A 27,548-nucleotide genomic window follows, 5' to 3' on the forward strand; every position below is an offset into this window, starting at 1 on the left:
GGGGTGGAGCAGGTGGAGTGCTCCCGCACGGGCCAGTGCCTCAGCCCTTCTGAAACCTGCTCTGCAGCAGCTGCTACCTGACCCAACAATTCCTCTTCTATGTATATACCTGAGAGAAATGAAAACATGTCCACCAAAAGGATAACAGCACCTTTACTCAAAATAGCGAAACACTGGAAACCCACATGTCCATCAACAGGAAAATGGACATAATAAAATAGATGAACCTCCCAATGCTAAGTTCAAAAAAAGAAGCCAGACACAAGACGAGACACTCATGATTCCATTGCGCTAATCTGTGACGAAAGAAGTCAAACAGCAGAAACCACTGGGAGGAGGAAATGACTATGAGTTGGAAGAAGGTGGTTTCTGGGGATCTGGTCATGTTCCATACCCCAGTCTGGGTGATATCTGAACTGTATGTTCACATCATTAAAATTAATCAAGTTATTAATCAAGTTATTAATCAAGTTATACACTTACGATTTATTTCATTCTATTTTTTCAGTTATGTAAAATTAACACGGTAAATTACAAACATTAAGTGTTGTAACAGGGTCCAATCAGGAGAAAAAGAAAATGCACAAGTAACTTAAACAAGAACGCTTAATATAAAAAACTATTAATTTCTAAAAGGTGGTTGACTACTAAAAGGAGAACTCTAAGGAATAGAAAAGGGAGGGAGCAGATACTATCTACAAGGTTAAGGGAGAGAACACAGAAATGAACTCTTCACTGGAAAGGCTGTATACAGCCCACCGGGTGGCAGAGTTCTCTGGGGTGCCAGCTGGTCCATAGGAATCCACCTGCTGGGGTCCTGGTGGAAGCAAGATACTGCCTACCAGGGTCCTAAAGAAAAGTCACAGAGTAAGCATGCTGGCATCCATACCTTAAGAGAGGAAAAAAAAAAAAGCACACTACAACCTTCCCCACTCTGCCTGGCAGTGTCTGTCCCTCACCCTCTACTGACTAACCTAACCTTGTGCTGGAGAAGAAAACATGTTTACAGGGTCTAGTTCAAGTATCACCAACAGAGCAAAAACAAGTGTATTTGGAGTTGAGAAGCAATAAATTGATAACCTGCACAAATGTATACACAGGTTGACTAACGTTTGCACATGCATACACACTTGAGAACCAACCACCCTGATCAAGATACAGAACATTTCATCATGCCATCAAGTGTCCTAGGGCCCTTTTCTGCCAACACCCATTCCTGTTCTTCCCAACAAAAGCCAGTGGTTGTGCCCCTCGGGGTGGGCCACTTCCTTTGGAGAACCCTGCTCTGCCAGTTTTGTCTGAGATGGGTCTCAGACCTGAGAGGGCCACCTTTCAACATCCTCCCACAACCGCATCTGACCTTCACTGAACTTGGCAGCCCCTCTTATTTTCTGGTTCAGAGTAAAAGAAGTCTCCGAGTTTCAGAGAATATGAAATCGATGTGTCTCAAATCTCCTTGTTCCTTTTCAGAGGATTTCTGAAAAGAAGAAAAGAAGGATTTCTGAAAAGAAGAAAGGAGAATTATTTAAAACCAGAAGTTCTTGCTCAAAAACTGTAATAAATAACATGACCATAAACATTTACCTCAGTAAAGAACTTAAAATACTCATTGGAATTAAACAATTGCTTTAGTACATTATAGGTTTCTCCTAATAATGAAACCAATACCTACATTAAGGTTTCTATTAAAGAATAAAACGGAGGGCACAAACCTCTACCAAATTAAATCTTTCTGCATAATTTCTGCCCACTTGGAGCAAAGCAGGTTATGACGGCCAATCCAACAGAGAGATTTCAAAGAAAAGAAAGTTTACCGTCACTGACCATTACATAAACTGACCACTTCTTTTCTCACTGATATTAAATGAAATTCAGATGCAAGTGAAAAGCACATGAAAATGCAAATCAACACTGCCCTTTACTGAAATCACTTGCTGGTATATCCCATATTAGCATATTCACCAAAATTTAATTGTAAACAGAGTAATTATGGTACTGAAGTTATTAAATACACAAAGCAAGCTTGGAACTATACATATTCAAATAGAATTTCAGTGGCAGATCAACTTTTATATCTGAAACAATACCCTAATTAATAGTCAGCTCTGGTAATAAAATGGTCCTCTGTTTTTCAGATAACATTCCAAAAAAAGTTCTGCTGTGAATATTAAAAGTTTTGTGAAAAGAGTCTTAAAATTCCAATAGCTATATTTATCACAATATGGTACTGTATTTAGACAACTGGCATTTTCCAAGTCCTGGATTCAAGTTTGGAATATTTTTTTTAATCTTCTGCTGAGGAGAGAAAAAACCTTGAATGAATCAAATAATTCCACTTACACTTAATGAGCTCTATGAATTCATCATACCCAAACGGGGAAATTACAATGCTGTATAAATCCTGTCACATACTGGATGACTAGTCATAAATTTTCCCTAAAACAGGTATGCACGTAAGTTCCTTTGAGGGGGTCATATATTTTTATGAAATTTTCTTTAAAGTGATAAGCTTCTCTGATGTTTTAAAACTGTATAGAGACACAGTGATTCAAGGATAATTTTCACCATGCCATTAACATGGTACCAGCATATTCTCAGCTCCACCCTTTGTAGTAGAAAGCACTTTCTCACCCTCCCCTATCTACACTTGGTGAAATCTTTTCCATATGCAAAGATCTAGCTCTTTTTTTTTTTAACATCTTTATTGGAGTATAATTGCTTTACAATGGTGTATTAGTTTCTGCTTTATAACGAAGTGAATCAGTTATACATATACATATGTCCTCCTATCTCTTCCCTCTTGCATCTCTCTCCCTCCCACCCTCCCTATCCCACCCCTCTAGGTTGTCACAAAGCACCGAGCTGATCTCCCTGTGCTATGTGGCTGCTTCCCCCAAAAAAATGGTCATGAAGAACCTAGGGGCAAGATGGGAATAAAGATGCAGACCTACTAGAGAATGGACTTGAGGATACGGGGAGAGGGAAGGATAAGCTGGGACAAAGTGAGAGAGTGGCACGGACATATATACACTACCAAACGTGAGATCTAGCTCTTCTGCAGTCAGATATGACCTCTGAAACTTCAGCACTGTTCTTACCTCTTATTGCATTTGATAAATGTTCCCTTAAGTTTATGAACTCACTAGGTAAGAGAGCTGTCTTACAATACACTGCACTTGGTAGGATTTCAATAAATGCGTAAAATTATACAGCAGAAAGGTTAAGTTTCTTTTCCTCAAGTACCTGACATCTAACTTTATCCTTAATATATAATGCCATTCCTTTTAAAAGCCCAGCAATTGAAATCCATGTTGAACCCTATTTATTCTCCTCAAAACTGTAATTCCCCCTCATAACTCTCAACAGATGACCTCATCTGCTGCTTTAGAGAAAAAAGCCACAAACTTCAAGTGGAAATTCCTTTTATCTTTCCAAGACTCAAACCTACAAACCACCTGCACCCACTTCAGGCCTAACTTTACATCCATCCTATCCTCCTTCTGTGATCACAATTTAGGGAAGCCCTCCTCCTCCATCAAACATCAGCTCCTTCTTCACCTGCATCCCATCCCCTCCGACGTCCTGACATAAACTATTAATTAACCCCTCTGTCAAATGTTCAACATCTCCCTCAACTAGATCCTTCCCATCAGCTTTTAAATATGCTCATGGCTTGCCCATTGGGGGAAAAAAAAATGTTATTTAACCCCCCTGCACTATCATCCTAACTCTCTCCTCCCTTTCAGCACAAAACCTGTACTTATGAACACGTCCTTTCTCCTCACCCTCCCCACAACTCACTCCATCCGGACTCTCCCTTCACAAGCCCACTCAAACTACTCTTGCTCAGGGCACTGAACCCGATGACTCGAGGAATCATCTCATTTGTTCCGCTCATTACCCAGCAGTGCTCAACACTGTTGTTAATTCTTTCTTTCTTGAAACGTTCTTTTCTTTTGCTTTCACAACACAACACTCTACTGGTTTTCACTCTACTGTTTCCGGCCACTCACAGTCTAGGTATTTTGGGAGACACAACAGTGAGTAACACCTCATTCTTTCAAGGATTTTGTTCCACTTTTTGATGTTAGTTTTCCAGGATTGTATCATGCTAAAAAAGCAGACCACTGTACATGGTCTTACACCAAATACATCAAAATATAAATCCTATAAGAATAAATTCCATAAAATAAAAACATGCCATTAAATAAAATTAAGACCTCTGGAAATAAAATTAATAGCTTTAAAATTAAGATGGAGGCATATACAAAAAATATAATTGATTGATATGAATATTCTTTAAGCTAACAGATCTGAAAAGAGTTGATAGTGTCGAAGAGATATCTGCATACCCATGTTCAGAGCAGCACTATTCACAACCACCAAAATGTGGAAGCAACCTAGGTGTCCGCCCACAGGCAAATGGATAAACAAAATGTGGTACAGATGTACAACACAGTATTATGCAGCCTTAAAAAAGGAAGGAAATTCTGACTCATAACATGGAGGTTCAAATACAAGTGGTATTATTTCAAAGACTGTTCTTATACATGCTAATTACATAAATCTACTTGTTTTCACAGCAGTAAATAAAGGTTAACTGTGAATTATGTGAACTTATGAAGAAGAGTAATGATTTGCTCATACATTCACTCAACAAACATTTATTGATAATCTGCCACAGGTCAAGCACTTGTGCTAGGCACTTGCTATACTTCAAGGAACAAAACAAAGGTCCTACCAGTTGACACTTATATTCTAGAAAAGACAGATAATAAAAGCTAACATAATGGGTAAGTTTTAGAGAATGGGTAATATTTAAGAGAATGTAGATGCTATGTTTCAAAAAAGAATAAAGTAGAGCAGGTTGGGGGGAGGGGATAGAGGACGGGGAGTGCAAGGTGACCGGGGGCAGCGTGCAGTATTAACGGAGAGGTCATGGTCAGCCCCACTGAGGAGGTGAGATCTGAGCAAAGATGGGAAGGAGGCCACGTGAGTATCTGGGGCAGATATCCTAGGCAGAGGGATGAGTGGTGCAAAGACCCTAAGTTAGGAGCCTGTCCCGCAACCAGAGAAGAGTAAGGATGCCAGTGTGACTGATGTGGACTGAGCAAGGGGAAAGAAGGAGGAGAAGTCAGAGAGGGAACACGGGAGCAACAGATCAAATGGAGCCCCGGGAGCCACCATAAGGACTCTGACTTTAGCAAAAGGGTAAACATAGTATTTGGAACGGGTTTATACTTGCATTTTAATTCACAGTCCTTCAAATGAGTCAAAATGAAGTCAAAATGAATCAAAATGAAAATCATACTCTGAATACTCAAGAAGAATTCTCCCACTGACCAATTTCTCACCAAAATTTTTACTTTTTTTTTATATTTCTGGCTAACGTGTATTATTCCATCCTCAAAATCCATTTCACCTGTAGGCTAAACTTGATATCATGATTACCAAAATCTTAAGTGCCATTGTCACTAAAGTCACCTCAAGGTAGGAATGGTTTTATAATGGATCAACTTCCATTTCTCAAAAGTACGGGATAGGACTAGGCCCTATTCTCCCTTTAACTTAAACTATTTGGTAGTGCTACTTGAGTAGATGGTTGCAACTTTTTGACAAGAAATATAAAACTTTTACCATTCTATGCCTCCTTTAAAATTTAAAATAAAAATAACACTCAAGGGCTTCCCTGGTGGCGCAGTGGTTAAGAGTCCGCCTGCTGATGCTGGGGACACGGGTTTGTGCCCTGGGCCGGGAAGATCCCATATGCCGCGGAGCGGCTGGGCCCGTGAGCCATGGCTGCTGGGCCCGCACGTCCGGAGCCTGTGCTCCACAACGGGAGAGGCCACAACAGTGAGAGGCCCGCGTACCGCAAAAAAAAATAATAAATAATAGTAATACTCAAACCCACAGAATTCTATATTATTACAAGTCATAGTGTCTGCTTCATTAACTCATTTATTCAACAAATATTTATTGAGCACATACTCTGTGCCAGGAACTGTCTAGAAGATGGGAATAAAGCAGTGAACAAATCAGACAAAAATCTCTGCCCTCGTTGAGCTAATATTTTGTTTAGGAGAGACAGATAATTTTTTTTTTTTTTTTTTTTTTTTTTTTTTGCAGTACACGGGCCTCTCACTGTTGTGGCCTCTCCCGTTGCAGAGCACAGGCTCCGGACGCGCAGGCTCAGCGGCCATAGCTCACGGGCCCAGCCGCTCTGCGGCATGTGGGATCTTCCCGGACCGGGGCACAAACCCGTGTCCCCTGCATCGGCAGGCAGACTCTCAACCACTGCGCCACCAGGGAAGCCCCCAGATAATTTTTTTCAAAATTAAAACATGAGCTACATCCAATGGTAATAAGTGCTAAAGGAAAAAAATAAAGCAGGGACATGGCGGGGGGTGGGGGGGGCAGAGATGAAACCGAAAAGATGATCTGGTAAAGCGTCACAAGAAAGTGACATTTAAGCAAAGACCTGTAAATAAAGTGAGTGAAGTCAGCCATGCAGTGATCTAGAGGAAGAGCACCCCACACTGAGGGAGCAGCGAGTGCAAAGGCCTAAGGCCAGGACATGCCCAGCCTGTCCTAGCAGCAGCAAGGTGGCTGGTGCATCTGGCAGAGAATGAGCTCAGGGAGAACACTAGCTGGTGTCAGAGACATAAAAGGGCAAGGTGTGGCCATCACGTCCAACATGGAGGCCCCTGTAAGGACACTGACTTTGAATCTAAGTCAGATGGGAAATCACGGGAAGGTCTGGAGCAGAGAAGTGGCATGCTCTGACTTGGGTTTTCAAAGGATCACTCTGGTTGATGTGCCAAACAGACTGGAAGGGGGCAAGGCGGAACACCTACCAGTTATTACAATGGCGTTGCTACTGGAATAACCGCTGACTGCATTCATCCTTACTGAATAGTAAGGATGTCAACTTTTTACAAACTGACCTGATTTTAAGCCGCTAAAGAGAGGGGTACAGAAGAACGTAAGAGGTTTTTTAAACGTTTTTTAACTTTACACAAGCTACCCACCCCCAGAAAAACAAGTCTACAGTACCAAGTAGAAACAATCAATATTAGTGACAGATGGTCTAGGAAACATGCTAATCATCTCATATTCTAGATTTTCTAAGTTCTACCTTTATGGCAATTTAGTTCACCAGGAAATTAAACATTTGAACTCATTTATTCCAAAGGCATTTATAAAACACCTCCAGAATATGTGCTGGAAACTCTGCTAGGGACTGGAAATATAAAACCAAATAAAATGCAACCTTTGGCTTCAAGAAGCTGCACTTAGCTTCATGCAAAAACACCATCACACAGTTATGATTCAATATTACACCATCAGCTTCAAACAAGGATCAATAAAAAGCCCTCCAGGTAAAGAATGTTTCTGAATCCTTTGATAAAACTATTTATTAAAGACAGTGAGCAGTTGTACACATCAACTCTATTAGTTTCAGGGTGGGAAAAAAGTGCCTCTTCCAGTGATGCAAGTTTTTAAGATATTAAGAGCTATGAAACTCCTGTTTCCCCTTTTTCAGTGGGTGCCTGGAAGTTCAGAGCAAAAGTATAAACTCGATTACATAACTGTCCATTGTCAGAGGCAGTAATTCTCAATCCTGGCTATACATCATGGTTACCAGTGAAACTCTGAAACAGTAAAGGCCCTACTCCACAAGAGCCCCAGCATCTTCTATTTTAATCCTGCACAGGGGGTTGTGATGCACAGACTGGACCACTGGTCTAGATATAGTCATCCCTCAGTATCCTCAGGGGACTGGTTCCTAGATCCCCTTGGATACCAAAATCCACTCAAGTCCCTTATATAAAATGGCATAGTATTTGCATATATTCTACGCACATCCTTCCATATACTTTAAATACTATCTAGATTACTTATAATACCTAACACAATGTAAATGCTATGTAAATAATTGTCCATGTGGCAAATACAAGTTTTGCTTTGGGGAATTTTCTGGAAATTTTTTCTCAAGTATTTTTTTTTCTTTTGCCGTACGCGGGCCTCTCACTGTTGTGGCCTCTCCCGCTGCGGAGCACAGGCTCCAGACGCACAGGCTCAGTGGCCATGGCTCACGGGCCCAGCCGCTCCGCGGCACGTGGGATCTTCCCGTACCGGGGCACGAACCCGTGTCCCCTGCATCGGCAGGCGGACTCTCAACCACTGCGCCACCAGGGAAGCCCTCAAGTATTTCTGATCTGCAGTCAGCTGAATTCACAGTTCATTGAACCTGTGGATGCAGAACCCACAGATATAGAGGCCGACTGTATTCTGGTACATCTTCCTTTCTTCATTAAGTCATTCATTTTCAATGTAAGGGCTCTATTACATACAACTCTATTGTATTAGAGGATTTTAGAAGTTGGGTAAAAAATATAAAATAGTGAATGAACGATTCAGAAGGAGCCTCCCCAAAAAACACCCTTTTCCCATCCCATCATATCCCAGGCCAAAAACATTTATCCATATTTCAAACTTATTTGAAATTAAGAAGTAATTACAGGGCTTCCCTGGTGGCAGAGTGGTTAAGAATCCACCTGCCAATGCAAGGGACATGGGTTCGAGCCCTGGTCCGGGAAGATCCCACTTGCCGCGGAGCAACTAAGTCCGTGCGCCACAACCACTGAGCCTGTGCTCTAGAGCCCGCGAGCCACAACTACTGAGTCCACGTGCCACAACTACTGAAGCCCGCGTGCCTAGAGCTCGTGCTCTGCAACAAGAGAAGCCACTGCAATGAGAAGCCCACACACCGCAACAAACAGTAGCCCCCGCTCGTCGCAACTAGAGAAAAGCCTGCATGCAGCAACGAAGACCCAACGCAGCCAAAATTAAATAAATTAAATAAATAAATTTTTAAAAAAGAATTACATATTTTGGTGTAAATGGCTTCCTGCCAATCTACAGTAAGTCAAAGAATAAAATCAAATAGGAGATAATCAGTCAATAAAGAACTTCATCACCTCTTTTGCTAAATTACATTGTGAACAATTTGAAAGCAATACATCTAAGGACAGTCCTCTTACAAATGAGCCAGTTAATCAGAAGTTGATTAATGCATTGGTTTAGTATTAAGAAATCATATGCAAAATAAAATACAGAATCTTTGAGTTTTTATAGCCACTTTGCAACAATACACAGGGTCTTCTTCATATATTTACTTTTGTCCCCACAAATCCTACAGTTGAGACAGAACTATAAGGATGACCACAGGAATAAAAGTAGAGTTACTACCAATACCATTTAACACAAACAACTGAGACACAGGAAGGTTAACTCAGTTCTGTTAGGGACACCCAATCAGTCCCCTGGTTTCACTCAGAGAACCAGGCATATCAATAAAAGTATGAAAAACATTCACAGCTGTATGGTACCCTTAGTAACACTAACAAAATAAGAGTCAAATGTAACACAATGAGAATTTAGAAGTGAACCTCCAGAGATAATGATCCCATCAATTCACAGATTTATTTCTGAAAAACATTAAGCTAAACTCAAACTGTGATACAATCTTTAGAAGCAATTGTCACACTAGTCATGTTTTCACACTTAAGCTGGAAAGAACTAGGTGAAGACTCGAACTTCTAACTTGGAAAAATAAAGTGGATATCTTCACAGGAGAAAAATTTCTTCCTAGTCAGATTTTTTAAACTTGTATTAAAAAAATGATTAACATTAGATTATAAAAAGTTTTGGTATAGTGAATAAAATGTTTAAAATACAGTATCAAATGTACTTCTTCAACTTTTATTTCCTTTAAATGATTTCCAAAAGTTCTAAAAGAGGAAGACTTACTGCAGAATTAATTTTTAACTGAGAACACGTAGTATGGTACAATTTCAAACACAATCCCGAGATACCTCACTGCCACCACTTTTCCCCAAAAAGGAACGATGTCATGAAGTTTTTGCTGTGCACTTCTTCTGACTTTTGATGCAGTGATTAAAAGATCCATCCATGGAGTCCTAACAGGTCTCCACGAACCAACCATGAAGCAGACACTACAGTAATATTTAGAAAACTTCCTGCTCTGCCCAGGCAAAGGCATCAAATCTAAGAGAAGAACAAGCTTGAAGATGCCAACCTCAAAGGGAGGTGGGTGCCTAGCTCCTTGACCCATAAGCCCTACAAAAAGAGCTGAAAGGAACGCTTTTTTTTTTTTAATTAAATTTATTTATTTTTGGCTGCGCTGGGTCTTTGTTGCTGCCGTGCGGGCTTTCTCTAGTTGCGATGAGCGGAGGCTACTCTTCATTGCGGTGCACAGGCTTCTCATTGCAGTGGCTTCTCTTGTTGCGGAGCACGGGCTCTAGGCACGCGGGCTCAGTAGTTGTGGCCTGCAGGCTCTAGAGCGCAGGCTCACTAGTTGTGGCACACAGGCTTAGTTGCTCCGCGGCATGTGGGATCTTCCTGGACCAGGGCTCGAACCCGTGTCCCCTGCACTGGCAGGCGGATTCTTAACCACTGCACCACCAGGGAAGTCCCAGAACACTTCTTTATGTAAAGCAATCACAGGAACTTTTCTAAAATTAGAAATTTTGAACTATATTGCTAATATTTTTTATAACATTTAGCACACTTTGCCAATCCTGTAAATGACAGCTTTCCCATTAGTTCTCCTATTTTGGGGGCGGGGGGCGGGTTGCAAAATTAACTAGCAAACGTTGCTCGTGGTTAATTCTCCGGGTGTTCAGTATTAAATCTCTGCAAGATAGCTGCTGAACTACATCTTTCCTTATATATTCTTGCAGCAGGGCTCAAAGGAAGACTATTTCTAAATACTCTAAAGGAAATTAGGATGACCAAATAATCAAAGTAAATCAGAAGAGTACTATAGACATAAAAAATACTGCATGAAAACAAAAGAACTTTGCAGAATCTCAGAAACAAGAAGGGTTTTCTAAGCAACACATAAAATAAAACACATAAGGCCTAAAGAAAACTGATAAATTTGACAAAAATTCTCCACAGGTTAAAAAATACCATAAACAAATTCAAAAGACAAATTAAAAAATACCTACAAGACCTATGACAAAAGGCTAATTTTCTCAGTACATATTCAAGAATCCTTTAAATTATAAGAAACAAAAGACAGAAGCACAACAGAAAAAAGGGAAAGTGACATAGAGAGGCAAATTCATGGAAAAAGAAATACAAATGACCTAAAAAAAGACCTTATTAGAGGAATTTTCAAATGCATACGAAGTAGAGATGTGATATAATGAACTCCCATGTACACGTCACCCAGTTTCAACAATTATCCACACATCGCCAGTTTGTTTCCTCTGTATAAACAATCCACTAGCCCCTCCCAAAGACTAGTTTAAAGCTCACCTCAAACATCATATAATTTCATATGTAAATTTTTCTAACAGGGACTTTTTAAAAATACTCTCACCATATATCATTGTCACACCTAATAAAATTAACAATTCCTTAATATCACCTAATAAGTGTTCAAATCTCCCCAACTTTTTTTTTTTTTAAAGTCTTAGAGTTGATTTTTTAGTCACTGTAACTGCTGATGTGTCTTTGAATCTCTTTAAGGGACAAGTGCCACCTCTCTCTTTAATTTTTTTTCCTTCCCCTTGTCATTTGTCCTGTAAAATTTCCCACACTTTGAATTTTGCTGATTATCTTAAAATTGTCACGTAACCTTTTCTCCTATATTTTTTGTTATTGCAGTTGCTCAAAGTGTCCTATCTCTGGTGTCTGCCTTTCAGCAATAGACCACCAGGAATAAACCTGTAGTTAAATAAATTGGGAGAACACACACCACAGGAACAGTGGGGCATCTCATGAGAGAATGTTGTAAAGAATCTATGATAGGATTTGGGCTTTGGTTGGGTAATTTGGGGGAGGGCTAGGGAAGCAGGAATTTCTCTAGTTTCTTCTGGATGCGGTTAGAAAGTGGGGTAATTCTATGTTGGGTATCTCAATAAATCTTATCTGAGGGGAGACTAGAACCAAGATAAAGCAGTAGTTGGTAAAGAAGCTGCGGTCACTCATGCTGGCCAAGTGTTTTGTGGGTGGCAGCAACCTTGCTCTTTTTTGTGCTCTGTCTCATTTTTCCGTGCTCTCAGAGAAACTCTGAGGCATTCTGTGAGATTGTTTATGTTTAAATGGAGAACAGCGTGGTCTAGCTGTTCTGAACACCAGGCCAGCTTCTGAGTGCCAGGGCCGCTCTTTTCCTTTTTCTTTTGCACTAGACAATGTAGCCCTTCAAGTTGACCACCGTGTCCCTCTTACTCGACCCCAATAGTGCTGGGTATTTTCCTTGCCTCACAACCATTGACAGGTTAGTTAACAGGGCCAAGATTCAAAAAATATGTACGGCAAGTGTAATTTTTGCAAAAATGCCTTTTTTGCTAATTAACTTCGAAGTACTGAGAGTGTGCATACTGCAGAATCATTTGCAAAATGAAACGTCTTAAAGTGGTAAAATATTTGCTTTAATGACTAATAATGTAAATGTCATAAAAAGAGTATAAAAGACAAAACAGAAACATATTCAATGTTACTATAAATACACAGCCTAACTATTAAATAAAAAGAAGGATGACTTCCAGTGATCAAGAGGACAAAATAATGAAATAAATAACTGATGTAAAGCTCTTCAGAAAAAAGTTTTTAGTTCTTGTTTTACTAATACAAAATGTTGACAAAAATTCAGTTGAAAAACCTTGATGTGATAAACTACTGCAGAATATATGAAAAAATAGTTAAGAAAATAATGTATAAAAATAGTACCATTATGAGACTACAAAAGGATCTATTCCAATAACGAGCAGATGTACATCTTCCCGTCTAAGGTATTCCACAGTTACATATTTTGCCAATGGAGGCTGTTGCCAAGAGAATGCAAAAGGGCTTGAGAGCACTCTCAACCCTCCTGCTCATTATAGAAAGAATGAATGGTCCCTGAACAAAACGGAAAAAAAAAAGGAAGGAAAACCAAGGAAAAACATGTTTCTAGTTGAAAATAAATCAAAGTGAACATTAAAAGGTTAATGAACTCAATAATAAAAAGGCAACCCAATTTAAAAACGGACAAAGGATCTGAACAGACACTTCTCAAAACAGATAAACAACTGGCCGATAAGCACACAAAAATATGCTCGACCTCACTGGTCATTAAGAGAAATAGAGATCAAAACCGCAAAGAGATACCACTTCACACACGCTACCATGGGTATAAACAAAAAGACAGAAAATCACAAGTACTGCTGAAGATTTGGAGAGATCTTCATTGCTACTGAAAATGCAAAATGGTGCAGCCACTTTGGAAAACAGTTTGGCAGTTCCTAAAAAAAAGTTAAACACAGAGCTACCACATGACCCAGCAATTCCACTGGTACGTATATACTCAAGAGAAATGAAAACATATGTCCACACAAAAACTTGTGCATAAATGTTCACAGACAGCAGCATTACTCATAATAGTCCAAAAGTGGAAACAACTCAAATGTCCTTCAAAGGATGAATGGATAAATAAAATGTGACATACCCATACGCTGGGATTTTAGTCAGCAATAAAAAGAAATGAAGCACTGATTCATGCTACAACATGGATGAACCTTAAAAACATACTAAGTGAAAGAAGCTAGTCACAAAAGACCACATATTGTATGGCTCCAATTATGTAAAATTTCGAGAATAGGTAAATTTATAGAGACAAAAGCAGATAAGTGGTTTCTTAGGGCTCTGGGGGCCGGGCGGCAGTGGGTGATAGCAGAAAATGGAGAGTGACTGCTACTTGGTAGGGGAGTTCTCTTAGGGTTGATGAAAATATTCTAAAATTAGATTATGGTTACAGTCCTGTGAAAATACAAACACTGAACAATACCTTTTAAATGAGTGAATTGTATGATAACTGAACTGTACCTCAATGAAGCTTACTTTTTAAAAAAAGATTAATGAGAGGGAAAATGTGATATCAATGACAAAGGAAGGAACAATAGCTATCCTGAAGTTATGACATTCTGTGTAAAGAAACTATACCTTCTGAAAGAAGGGTAGATATCACCCCAACGCAGGCTACTAAGAACACAGAGGAACCAGCAAAGGGTACACTTTGTTATGTCACCAGTGTGGTTCACTGACTACTCCACTGAAGAGCACAAGTATAGTATGCAGCTATTTGGAGGATATGCCACCTTCCAGAGCACACATGCAACATGAGAGAGAGAATTCACTGAGACCAGAACTCATTTGATCATGAATGACTTCTGCTGATTCCTGAAACTCTGCATTGTTATCTGTGATTCTCAGAAGTTCAAGTAGGAAACTGAAGGAAAGGACAAGCGAAATGAATAGTATATGTATATGACATTCAAAAATGGAATTGGCGTCCTGAGCCATGGCTTACTAAAACAGAATGATGAGCTCCTGGCAAGGGACAGAGAATAACAACAAGATCAGAAGAACAGGTGCAGGGGCGAGGACTTACCACCGTGATCAAGAAAGCTCTTTCCTCAGTAGCTTAGATGACAATCTAGATGGCATACTCATCATAACTGGTGATAACATAAAGCTGGGAGATATCAAGAACACATCAGATAACAGAAATGAGTTCCAAGAATATTCTGATAGGCCTAAATAAAACTGTAAACTAGGGAGAATAATCTAACAAACTAGAGCAAGGATGAAAATCAGAAAACATTTCATTCAAATCCTTCATTTTGCAGGTGAAGCTGAGGTCACAAGGGTTTAATAACATGCCCAAATTCAGAAGGTGCATTAAAGGTAGATTAAGGCTGAGAATACAGGAACCCTAACTCCCAGACTGGTGTTCACCTGACCCAATGCTACCTGCTACTACTCATATAGATTAGCATATAGGGAAAAAGAGAACCTTGACCCTTACCTCACAACACACAAAAATTAACTCCTGAAAATTGAGACCTAAATGTGAAAGGTAAGATGATAAAACGTCTTGAAGATAACATAGGAAAATATCTTCATGACCACAGAGTAGCAAAAACTTTTTAAACAAGACACAGAAAACACTAGCCATAAAGGAAAAGATGGGTAAACTGAAATTGATTAAAATTTAGAATTTCAGTTCATCAACAAGACACAAGAGGTAGTTTTAAAAAATGGTCACAAATTTTTTGACACACCTTCCATAAAGATGTGAGGTCTAAGTTCCCTCCCCTTGAATCCAGGCAGGGTTGTGTCTATTTCAACCAATAGAGTATAGTGGAAGTGATGTTATGTGACTTCCAAGGATAAGTCACTCTCAGGAAGCTTCCTCTGGGAACCCAGCCAACGTGTTTGAAGAGCCAAAGCCTCGTGGAGAATCTGCAACCAGGGCACACCCACCTTTATAGCAACCACCATACTAGTGATAAGGTGATAAAACTTAGTCCCAAAACAGAAGAGGAAGAATATGCACTGAAGAAAATAAATATAACACCAACCTAAGCTCCTACACATGCAATGTCCAATTTAAGCTTGGTTTCTTATTACAAGGGCCCAGAATGAGGATGCAGGAGCTCATCTCCAAATTGCTGTGATTTTATCCAATACCAGAGAGACTGTGCTCACTGGATATTTCCTAAACCTCCTCTCCTTCTCAAAGGAATCTCTGCTTCTGGAAACAAACATTGACCTTCCTCTTGTTATATATGATCATCAACCCCACTACAGCCTTTTCAGCAGCAAAATCTGAACACTATCCAAAGAGTACACCACGGACTCAAAAGTTGCAAAGAAGCAAAGCAAGTTTCAAGTAGAAGTTTCTGACTCCATTCAAACTGTTTTAGATATACCGCTGGAAAAATAAAATAGCCACTTTCAAAAAAAAAAAAAACAACAAATTAGGTGCTCTGATCAACAATCCCAGATGAGGATTTCTCTGGTGGCGCAGTGGTTAAGAGTTCGCCTGCCAATGCAGGTGACACGGGTTCAAGCCCTGGTCCGGGAAGATCCCACATGCTGTGGAGCAACTAAGCCCATGCGTCACAACTACTGAGCCTGTGCTCTAGAGCCCGCAAGCCACAACTACTGAGCCCACGTGCCGCAACTACTGAAGCCTGCTCGCCTAGAGCCCGTGCTCCACAAGAGAAGCCACTGCAATGAGAAGCCCGTGCAGCAACGAAGAGCCAATGCAGCCAAAAATAAATAAATTTATAAAAAATAAAAAATTAATATGGTTGTTGTTTAACCCCAACTAAGTTTGGAGTGCTGTGTTATGTAGTAATCAATAACCAAAACTAATGTATTATGCAATAACAGATAACCAGAACTACCGAGCTATTAAAAAAAAAACACAACATACTATATATGCAACAACATGGATGAATCTCAGATGCAATGTTGAATAAAAGAAGCCTGGTTAAAAGGAGTACGTAATATAATTCCATGTACATATAAGTTCAAAACCAGGCAAAACTAAGCTATAGTTATAGAAGTCAGAAGAGTGGTTACCAGGGTGGGAATAGTTACTAGAAAGGGACACAACAGAGACTTCTGGAGTGCTAGAATAGCAAATGTCTTGATCTTGGTGGCAATTATAGTGTGTTCACTATGTTAAAAAAAAAAAGAAAAAAAATCATTGAGCTAGCTAAGATTTATGCACTCTTCCCACTATGTATTTTTTTGAATCAGTAGAACTTGGTAACCTAACAGTTAAGGGTATGAAGGCAAAATAAAGAATGACTCTAAGTTTTCAGGCATAATTGACTAGGTAATGCCATTAACTGAACAGTTAAACCATGGGGCAAATAAAAACAGAAGCAGAAAGCAGAGACAATGTCCTATTCATTTTGTATTGAAGTACCTACCCCAGTACTCAATACACAGTCACTCTGGCTTCCAAGATACTCTTCTCATTTCTATCCTACCTTTCTGCCCACCCCTTCTTGGTCTCCTTTGTTGCCTCCTTTGTGTCCAGCTGCCTCTTAATATTGGGATTCCTCAGCCTTCCGTCCCCAATTCCCCTTTCACAGACATGCACACGCACAAACGCACACACCTTTCTCCTGTATTTTCAATTTCAGTTGACAGCATCATCATCACCTACTTGTTCTTTTGAACTAGAAACTTCACAGTTGACCAAGAATTGGGATTGCAGTTAGCTAAATTAAAAAAGAAAAATTTAACAGGATAAACGTAAGTTCTCATGCTTGAGCACCAAAACCAATGCATAAAAACAGAATGAAGAAGATATGGCTTAAACAGATCTAGGGGTTTAATTCAACTCTAGGTTCAACTATGATGTGGTTATCAAAAGGATATAGCTGATAATAAAAATGTAGTATGTAGAAGAAAGGCAATATTTTTTCCTAGCCTAATAGAAGAAAAGTGTTGTGTCTAAAACCAGAGATGCAACTCAATTTTTTACTAATCAAGCCCTGCCTGGAGTACTGTATTCAATTTTAAGCAGTACAGCTTAAACAGGGGATTAAATCAAGGGAAAGTCACCAATGTGGTGAAGTGACATGAAATCATGCCTTGCAAGGAACAGTTAATGAACTAGATGGAGGTGTTTCAACTCAAAAAGACTGAGGAGACTAGATGACGGTCTTTGAGTATTTGAAAAACCATTACGTGGAACAGGAATTCAGCTTGTCCTACATGTCTCCAAAAGACAGAATTGGGTGGGAGAAATAAGAAAGTAGACTTCCACTCAATCTAAGAAAGAACTTACTAACAGTCAAAACTTTATGAAAAACAGGGACAATTTTGCCTCCCTGGCCAGGGATGCTAAACACCCAACAATTCAGAGAACAATCCCCTACAACAAAGAACGACCCATCTAAATGTCACCAGTCACATGGTTGAAAACCCTGTTCTAAAAGTAGTGAGCTCCCTGCCATCGGAGGCATTCCATTATAGACCAGACAATGTGATGATATCCAATACATGACTTTCAAGAATGGTGGGAAATGAGTGGAATAAAGATTTTCTGTTTCGATAACTCTCCAGAGAAAAATACCCTCAGGCATGTTACAGTGATGATGATATGGTGATGAGGATAAACACTTACTGAACACATACAGTGGACCAGACATGATACCAAGTGATTCATTGTACATATTTCACAGGTCATTCTCAAAACCACCTATGAAATAGCTACTATTTCACCTTGATGTGATGGTAAAATTAGGTTGCCCTGATATCATACAGCTGTCAATCTTGGAATTCAGATCTACCTGACTCAAATTATGTACATCACTGTCCCAACCATAAATACTAATGACTTCAAAGCTTTCGTACTCTAGAAAACAAATGAAATAGCACGTATTCTAGAAGTATCGGGACAATGTCTGAACAGGTTTGTACTCACTGCAAACCTAGTTGGCTGGGAGAAAGAGGAAAGGATTATTTGAAGTAGTCCAGTGATGAAGGAGAGATCAATTATACTGACTGTCCCCAACTGCCTACTTTTGTAAGAGCCAAGAAGCTCTTATATACCCATGGAATCTCAGTCAGAAGCTGAGATTAATGATGACATCCCTTTATCCATAGGCGTGAAAGCTCAGGATGGACAGACGTTTGAACATCCCCGACTGGGAATCCTGCCCTTAACAAATACACTAGATGCAGATACATGGTTTCTTGGCTGCCTCTACGCAAGCCCATCTGTCAGGATGGCAGTGTGCCTGCTCACATGTTGGTCAAACTGTCACTAGGGCATAGGTGCCAAGCAATGATAGTTTTAAATGGGCAGCTTGCATAGCACTGTAAGAGCTTGCTCTTCTGCAGGGAAAAAAAAAACCAAAAACAAAAAACTCCACTTTAATACTGAAGGGTTGCAATCACAAGTAAAACAGTCTTGGTCAATCTGAACATTTCAGTGGAAAAAAGATCCAGACTTGTGGAAAAGAGTCAGACTAAGGAAATTAAATCAAACAGAAAAAGTGCTTTGAAGGCAAATAAGTGATTGCACTAAAGCTTTTCACATTGCCAACCTTTCATTAATACACGTCACGGTAATCTCTTATGCAGTAAAATCCTTTGCTCAACAAGTCATCATTGATGTTTTATAAAAATGGAATGATATGGCTTCCCATGTTCTAATTAAAAAGTAGAAATGCATATGGATATTTAGCAGTTTGACATTAAATAAGTTCTATTTGTTAAGTGGCTATTTTTTAAATGACAGAAGTTTAATCCACATCCAAGATAATCTTTTAAATGCACAAAAGAAGGCAGAAACCAAATGAGTTTCCCAAAGGTGAACAGAAAAAGAAATATAATTTCTTCAGGGAAAGAATCAAGAACGGGAAGTGGATGTTAAAACAGAAACTGAGTATTTTGGGTCACAAATTAATAAATTAGGACTCGGGGGCTGTCACGTATCACATCCCCCTGACTATAAGCAAAATGTCCCTAAACTACATCTAGGTTACCATTCTATCTCTAAAGATCCTTTGGATCACTGGCATGAAGTATCTAACATTCTTATTGCTTGGAAATTCTTCCCTCAGACTAAAACTCTAATGCTGCAGTTTGAGCTGTGTGTCCTTGTTCAGTCCTCGGTGATTTTGAAGAACAGCTGGTCATCAACATTCTCCATGTGGTTCTTCATATACAAGTATCAGGACATACTGATTAAATAACCCCTAAGTCTCCTCTTAGCCATGATAAATAAAAGTGATTCCATTAACTTTTCCTCACTGGACCAATTTATCAACTCTTTACGTTTTTATCATTTCAGTTGCTCACCCCCTGGACCCTTTTTAGGTCTGATAAGAAATGTCACCCACATCAACAATGAGCCAACATGTACAATTTACTAAAAGAAGCATTAAAATGAAGGAGTTTGAAAGTCCAGCAGAGTTCCCAGTATCCATCACTGAGGACAGTGGCAAAAGTCTGAAATCTACTATTATTCTTCTAGGAAATACAAAGGACATTGTTATAAAGTGACACCACTGTTTTGGCTTTGTGGTAGACGTCTGTAACACAAAGTACTAAGTCAAGTTCAGGGTCCTGGCTATAACCTGTTCTTCCTACCAACCTATTACTGTACTGCTATACGTGCCCCTAAAACAACTTCTCTTGAAGACCATCTCTCCCGTATCATTTTTCCTGCTCAAGAACCCACAGTACATTCTAGTGGCCAATGAAACTGATTATAAACTGGCCAGCAGTTTTCTAGACTCATGAACCAACTATCCTCCCCTTCACTCCCATGACTCCCCAGAACAGCCAGTTCTTACCTATTTTCTCTAGGACCTAACTTGGCTCATGCTATTCTCTAAAATGTGTTCCCACTTCCTCTCAAATCTATACATAATTTTTTTTTCAAGACTTAAGGCATGAGTCTCCATACCTTCATACACCTTCATAAATCTGTATTAATTTTCATCCTTACTTGCTTACTCATTTCCTCCTATCTTCATTTTGTATGCAGTTTACAGTGTACAGCCAGCTGATTTTTGATAAAGGTTAAAAAAAATGATTCAATGGAGAAAGGGTAGTCTTTTCAACAAATGGTTTGTCACAGTTGGACATCCATAGACAAAAGAAAAAAAAAAAAGAACCAAGACCTAAACGTCAAACCCTCTGCAAAAATTAACCCAAAACGAATTCACTGATCAAAATGTAAGACATAAAATTGTAAAACAGAAGAAAACTTGGAACATCTACTTGACCTAGGGTTTGGTAAAGCGTTCTGAGACATGCATGACACCAAAAACGATCCATACATTGGTAAGTTGAACTTCATCAAAATTAAAAACTTTTGTGCTGCAGGAGACACTGTAAGAGAATGAAAAAACAAGCCACAGACTGAGAGAATATATATACAAATCACATATCTGGCAAAGGACTTGTATTCAGAATATATAAAGGATACTCAACTCAACAATAAGAAAACAAATTAGAAAATGGGCAAAAGATTTCAACAGACAAATCACCAAATGAGATATGAATGTGTGGGAGTGAAAAAAAATTTTTCCACTACTCTTCTAGGTTCTTTTGGCTGGTATATTAATTAAATTGACATATGACAGATTAGCAGGAGAAAAACAAATTTAATTACCTCCATAAAAATATGGGACCCAAGGGTAAGTTGGGCAGTTGAGGCTAATATACCATCCTGAGCTAAGGAAGGGGACAGGGGCCTAGGACTTCAAAGGGGAGGAAGGTAATTCAGACAATAAGATCAGATGTTTTGTTATTAGATGCCAAACAGAGAGGGCTTTCAGATAAAAGTCAGCTCTGGTAATAGCTCTCTCTGAGCCAGGCTCCCTAACTAAATTCATTTGGCAGTTGAAGTGGAGGTAAAAAGCTCTTGAGTCTTGGGTCTCCACTGTCCTTGGCTTACGATAATCTGCATGCCATAACGGCACATTTGGGGGAGGCTTTTTCTGAAACCCTTCAAATGGCAAATAAGCACATGTAAAGATGTTCAACATCATTAGCCATTAGGAAAATGCAAATTAAAGCCATTATGAAATACCAATACACACCTATTAAAATGGCTAACATAAAAAATACTGCTAACACCAAATGCTGGTAAAGATGTGGAGAAATTGATCTCTCCTGTAGTGATAAGACTGTAAAATGGTACACCTCTGGGAAAGTTTGCAGTTTAAACACACACTTACCCCTACAACCCAACAGTTGCACTGGAGTATTTAACCTAGAAAAGTGAAAACTTATATTCATACTAAAACCGGTACATGAGTGCTCATAGCAGCTTTATTTGTAATAGCCAAAAACTAGACAAACCACAACCTTCGATGGATGAATATTATGTGGCAAAGCCATACAAAGGATGAGCATAATACAATGATCAAAACTAGGAAACTGACATTGATAGTGTTAGTAATAAAAGTACTTACTCAAATTTTAGTTTTTACACTGTGTGTGTGTGTGTGTGTGTGTGTGTGTGTGTGTGTGTGAGTGCACATACACACACGTGTATGGTCCTGTGACATTTCATCACCTATAGAGATTCTTATAACCGTCACAATAAACAGGACATACAACTGTTCAATCACCCCAAAGAAACTCCCTCATGCTCCCCCTCTATAGTCACACCATACCCCAAGCCCTCACCTTAGCAAAACTGATCTCTTCTCCATTTCTATAATTTTATCATTTTGAGAATACTATATAATGGAATTCTAATCACACCACCTTTTGAGGTTGGCTTTTTTCACTCAGTACTATGCCCTTAAGCTCTACCCAGATTGTTGCTTGTGTCAATAGTGTGCTCCTTTTTGTTATGAGTAGTGTTCCATTATATGGCTATACCACATTTTATTTGACCATTTACCCACCTAAGGACGCGCTGGGTTGTCTCTGAGTTTTGGCTATTATAAACAAAGCCGCTAGGAACATTCACATACAGGTCTTTGTATGAACATAAGTTTCTATTTTCCGAGGATAAAGGCCCAGGGGTGCAACTGCTGGGTCATGTGTTTGAAGTATATTTAACTTTTTAAGACACTGCCAAACGAATTTCCAGAGTGGCTGTACCATTTCACATGGGCAGCAACACATGAGGTAATAAAAATTTGAAAGTCACAATTTCTACAATGCTTTCTAAAAGCCTGTAAAACAAGTAAGATTAAGCCTCTTAAATGTTATAATCTGACCTTAGTATTTTTTAAATGGATTTTTAAAACTTTTTTCCTGATTCCCACAAAAAGACTTCTTCTTTATTACCGCTAATGAAGAATGTATAATCAGATATAATCTGTATGTTGACAGCTCTGTTGCTGTATTATATAATAAGCTGCCATAAGAAGTGGAACAAAAGCAACATTGCCAACAGAAACAGCAAGTTTGTTTCTCTGTGTTCCTGACGCAGTCTATGAAGACTAAAGGCCTAACAGCACTTTCTAACACACAATGTGATCACAATCCATTTATACACAGTATCAACAACGGCAGTTTGTTCAGCTGTTACTTGGTAAGACAATTTGAGGAAAGCAACTAATCTGAAATAAAGCTGTAGTTATCTTAGCTATAAGATTCCTAACTTCATGACTTTTTAAAAAATTGTGGATATAATTGACAATTAGATAGATAATGGAGTCTCTCTGGGATTCCTGAAACAAGGAGCTAGATCTGAAGCAGACATATCTATCCCAAATGTAAACAGCAATAAGTCTGCCAGTCTGCAGAGAAAACAAAATAAATGCACAGAAAGAAACTACAAAGCCGTGAAAAGAGTGGGACAGTGCTGCCCTTGTGCCCACTGACTTTCCAGTTCTCATCAGTCCCTTTCACGACCAACTATGTAATTCTGGATATTGAGCTCCATCAAGACAAATGTGTCCTTAGAATATGACAGAACGTTGTCAAATCTCAAATTAATAACCTTGCAACTTAATTACATGACTTCCATGTAGTGTATCTTCCCACTTAATATATGTGGCTTATTGATAAACATTTTAGTATGTATATATATTTAATATTCATTCTAAATACTGGCCAGTGTGGACAGCATCTATATAATTTTCAAATCTGAGAGTACTGGCTTCTATCCCTTGGAGAGAGAGGAGTTATTGCAAAGAATCATCAAAATCCATGTACCTACACTAAGACTAAATAAATAATACAATTCAAACCAAGCTGACAAAAATGTTGTGGCTAATAAAATTCCTTTTTTTTTTTTTTGGCCTCACCGCACAGCATGCAGAACTTCCCTGACCAGGGATCGAACCTGTGCCCCCTGCATTGGAAACATGGAGTCTTAACCACTGGACCACCAGGGAAGTCCCTAAAATTCTTAATAAATTTACTCACCGATGTTACTAGAAGTAGTTTCTTGTCATTAGTATATACTGGTGAATATTAAAAATCAAATTCTAATTATGGGGGGAAGGGCAGACTTAATACCTCTCCAGACTCTCTAGAGAGCTTTTCTTTCATCAAGTGTCCATATGTCATCCAGAAAAGAAGAGCAGAATGTGCTTGAGTTTGAGTGCAAAGATTTAAGATGACATTGGGAGAGATGGAGCAGGAATAATTGGGCAAGTGCATGAAATTATTTCCAAACAACCACCTCATAATGTTAGGTACTTAAATATCATTCAGAAGCTAAGGGGACAAGATATTAAAGGGCACAGTCCTCTTTATAGCTTTATAATGGCAAGTACGAACATATTCACAGGAATTCGGGTCAAAAGGGCCAAACATGCCCTAGAGTATAAACACATCTTGGTTACACCACCTAGCTAAATGCTTTGTCAGGATTCTACCACCTTTCTAAATTAATACTACACCCTTATTAAAAATTCCATATTTTCTACATTTTATCACTAAGAGTATAGTTTTCCAAATGTGCCATACACATTTGACTCCTTGTGTGGTGGTGGCTAGACAACCGAAGTCAAAAAGAATGACCTCTATTAATCTAAAAGAACACTTGCTTCGACAAAACACGATAGCAAGAACAGACTCTGCACCCAGCACAATTCCTGACATACAGTAGCCACATGACATCTGGTGAATAAATGAGTCCACCTCTGCTTACTCTGAAAAATAACCTTGGCAAACATGTAAAACGTCCTACCAGTCTGAAAAATATTCTCCAGGCCTATTCAGTTACCCATCATTCTTAAAACCCATCAAGACCAATTTCCATGAAAGCCTCACTCACACACAGAGGCAGCATTTACTTTCCATTAGGTTCAGTGCCTGATACATGGAGATATCAACATTTGCACACTTGCATAAATTCAGGAGTCATCCTTCTTCTTCATTTGATATAAGGTAAATTTTTAAGCTTTGCCTCATTTCCAGTAAGTTTTATTTATCAAATCAAAAATACTTTCAAAGTTTCATTTTTTAAATCAAAATTCTATTCATAGCACATTATATCTTCTTAGGGATGGTTTTAAGGGGAAAAAAACATAGCTGTCAAAATAAAAATCTTGTTTTTCTTTCCTAGACATCTGGGACATTCACTTATGTATTTATTATTATTTCACATTAGTTCTCAAATTTAAAAAAAAAAGCTGGCTTATTTAAGAAATTTAATTTTAGGATCTGTCAACATTTTGAATGCACTACTGTTATTTTTAAAATATACACTTGCATCCTGGAATAAAACTTAGCATAAGCTTTCCATATAACCATTTCCTGGGCACTAACTAACTTACTATATGCCAGGTTCTGTGCTTGACACATTCCTCCATTTTCTCATTTGTTTAACAAATATCCTCTCGCGTTTTTTGCAGCGCTGAACATTAAGAAGCCATTATACTCTAAACCTGATATTTGCACTAGATACTAGTACTAAACGGACAGTAATGCTTAACACAAGTTTACTGTCATTGGATTCAAGTTGTGTTACCATATTAACTCAGAATCTGATCAGCAATGATGAGATGCAAAGAGAATAGCACCTGTGGCAGCTTCGGCAGAAGCTAGCATTAAGTGACAACTTAAGTTGCATCCCCTTCCACAGGTAGCTGATCAACATCACCTTACCCACCCAGAAATTTAATTCCAATTGCTACAGGCCATTTTGAACAGCACAAACATAATTTGAATAAGATGATTATATAAAGAACCCCTGCCCCCCCTCTGAAACTACTTTAAAATTGTAGATTAAATTCTCCCCAGAAGTAACACACTCAGCATGTCATGGAAAATAAGGGGCCTTTATTCTTAACTCTTAAAAACAAATGCTGCCCTACATTTTTTTAAAACTCTTGCAAATTTCAGACTCCACAGATGGGCAACTGCAGTTTAAAAAAAAGAAAAGAAAAAATAATAATTAATGAGACTCTTTGACAGTTCCCTGAAACCGCCACCCTCCCAAGAGCAAAACTGGTATTTCCAAGTTGTTCCAAGAAGTCGAGACGGGGGAGGGAAAGGAAGAGTCAATACAAAGCAACGGGGGGGAAAAATGGGTGACTTGATAGAAAACAAGTTAGAAAAATGGGTGGCCTCAGTAGGAACCCAGTGGCTGCTTCCCCTTCCTCTCTCTCTCAACCCAGCGACGCTGGTGCTGTTCGTCGAATTTAAATAAATCACCTATGAGTTTTAAGACCGGAGCCAAAAATTATTTCGACAGAAGGAAAAACTATTTGCTGCCCTTGAATACAGCTGCATCAGCAAAGGGAGCCAGTCTGCAGCTACGGGGAGACAACAAAGGACAACCGTCAGAAGGATGCGAAAATCCCTCGTATAACTCCCCACGGAGCTCCACCGCCTTGGACCCTGCGGTTAAGTGCAAGCTCTCACCCGGCCTCAGTCGGATTCTGCCAGGTTAGAAAGGCCTGGAACGCTATCCTCCGGGGAGCGGGCTCCTTCCCCCAACTCGGATCTCAAGACCAACGTCACCTCTCCTGAGATGCCCTCCCTCAACCCCACCACGGTGGCCCACAGTCGCCTGTCCTCATTTTAAGGGAGCTTTTCAGCATCTGCAAAATGTCATATTTGCTTCCATTCAGTTTCCTCTGAAAAGGGTGAGCTCCAAGACGGCGTAGGGAGCCCGGCGGTCTAGGCTGGCCTACTGAGGTCATCTCCCAGACCCAGCCCGAGCAACCAGGATGCGGTGCAAGTATGACCAGCCTACATGCCGTCCAGAACCGGGAACTGAGCCTGGGAGACCGGCCTGGCCGGTGCAGGCAGCCCAGGGCCGCAGCGGGGCCTGAGGGAGCCCCGGCGGGAGAGGACGCCAGCGGCGCGCCGTCCGCAGCCCACTGCGCCGCCCAAGGTCACGGCCGCCCGGCCGCCCCGCGCCGGCCCAGTCCCCGGCCTCCCCCTCCACGGCGCCCGCTCGGCGCACGGCCGCCCTACCCCGAGCTGCAGACCCGTTGCCTTCCGCTCAATACGAACTTCCCGCCGGTTTCGCCGACTCGCAACTCTTCAGCTGCTCCGGCCCCTTCACACCCCGCAGTATGCGGCCTTCCCATTGGCTCAGGAGAGCGTGAGAGGCGGGGCGAGCGGGAACGCACGGAGCGGGGCGGAGCCCTATATGGCCCCGCCCCCTCCCCAGAAACGCCTGGAGCCGCGGGCCGGCGCTACCACTGCATGCTGGGAAATGGAGTCTTTTACTGGCAAAGCGAGATCCCGGTCCCTCTGCCCCCGTGGGCTTCTGGGAAATGTGGTCTACAGCCTCGGAGTCCGTCCTTCTGGTCAGATGCTGTACCCGGGAATGCTGTAGGAGCTGAAATAATTGTTGCCAGTGTTCGCAGTACTTTATTTATTAAATTATAATAATAAGTGTGTTGACAAAGTTGGATGTAAAAGAAGTCCTACGTTCTCCTTTGGCCGAGTGTCTCCTCTGCCTACAGGCGCTTGCGTTTTCCCACCGTCTGGTCCACACCCTGAAGCTCATCCCACAGCAGCTTGGTTCAGTATGCTGTGGCCTGGCTCTGGAAGCAAACAGCTCGCGATCAGATCCTAGCTCTTCCACTCTGTAGCTTTGTGACCTAAATGACTTAACCTCTGTGAGTCTCATTTTCCTGTTTCTGTCGTGATTAAATGAGTGCCTTGTACGTAGAGACAGTGCTTTGTATGTAGTAGATGCCCAATAAATCGTAGAGTATTAATATTATTCTGTCCATTCACAGCCATGAGTCTAAATCCTACCTGTCTGTCAAAGCCTA

The 27,548-nt window shown here is 40.0% G+C and overlaps 1 long non-coding RNA gene across 1 annotated transcript; it reads right to left on the reverse strand.

The window, feature by feature from the left end:
- On the reverse strand, positions 1-26,805 carry LOC309964825. The gene is made up of 3 exons (XR_014326365.1): positions 26,737-26,805; positions 1,361-1,477; positions 1-109 (listed from the first exon to the last, which is right to left on the reverse strand). It is a non-coding gene; the product is annotated as an uncharacterized lncRNA (long non-coding RNA).
- Between the last annotated feature and the right edge of the window lie 743 nt (positions 26,806-27,548).

This window comes from Leucopleurus acutus, assembly GCF_964270905.1.
Source record: "Leucopleurus acutus genome assembly, chromosome: 1".
NCBI classification, from domain to species: Eukaryota; Metazoa; Chordata; class Mammalia; order Artiodactyla; family Delphinidae; genus Leucopleurus; species Leucopleurus acutus.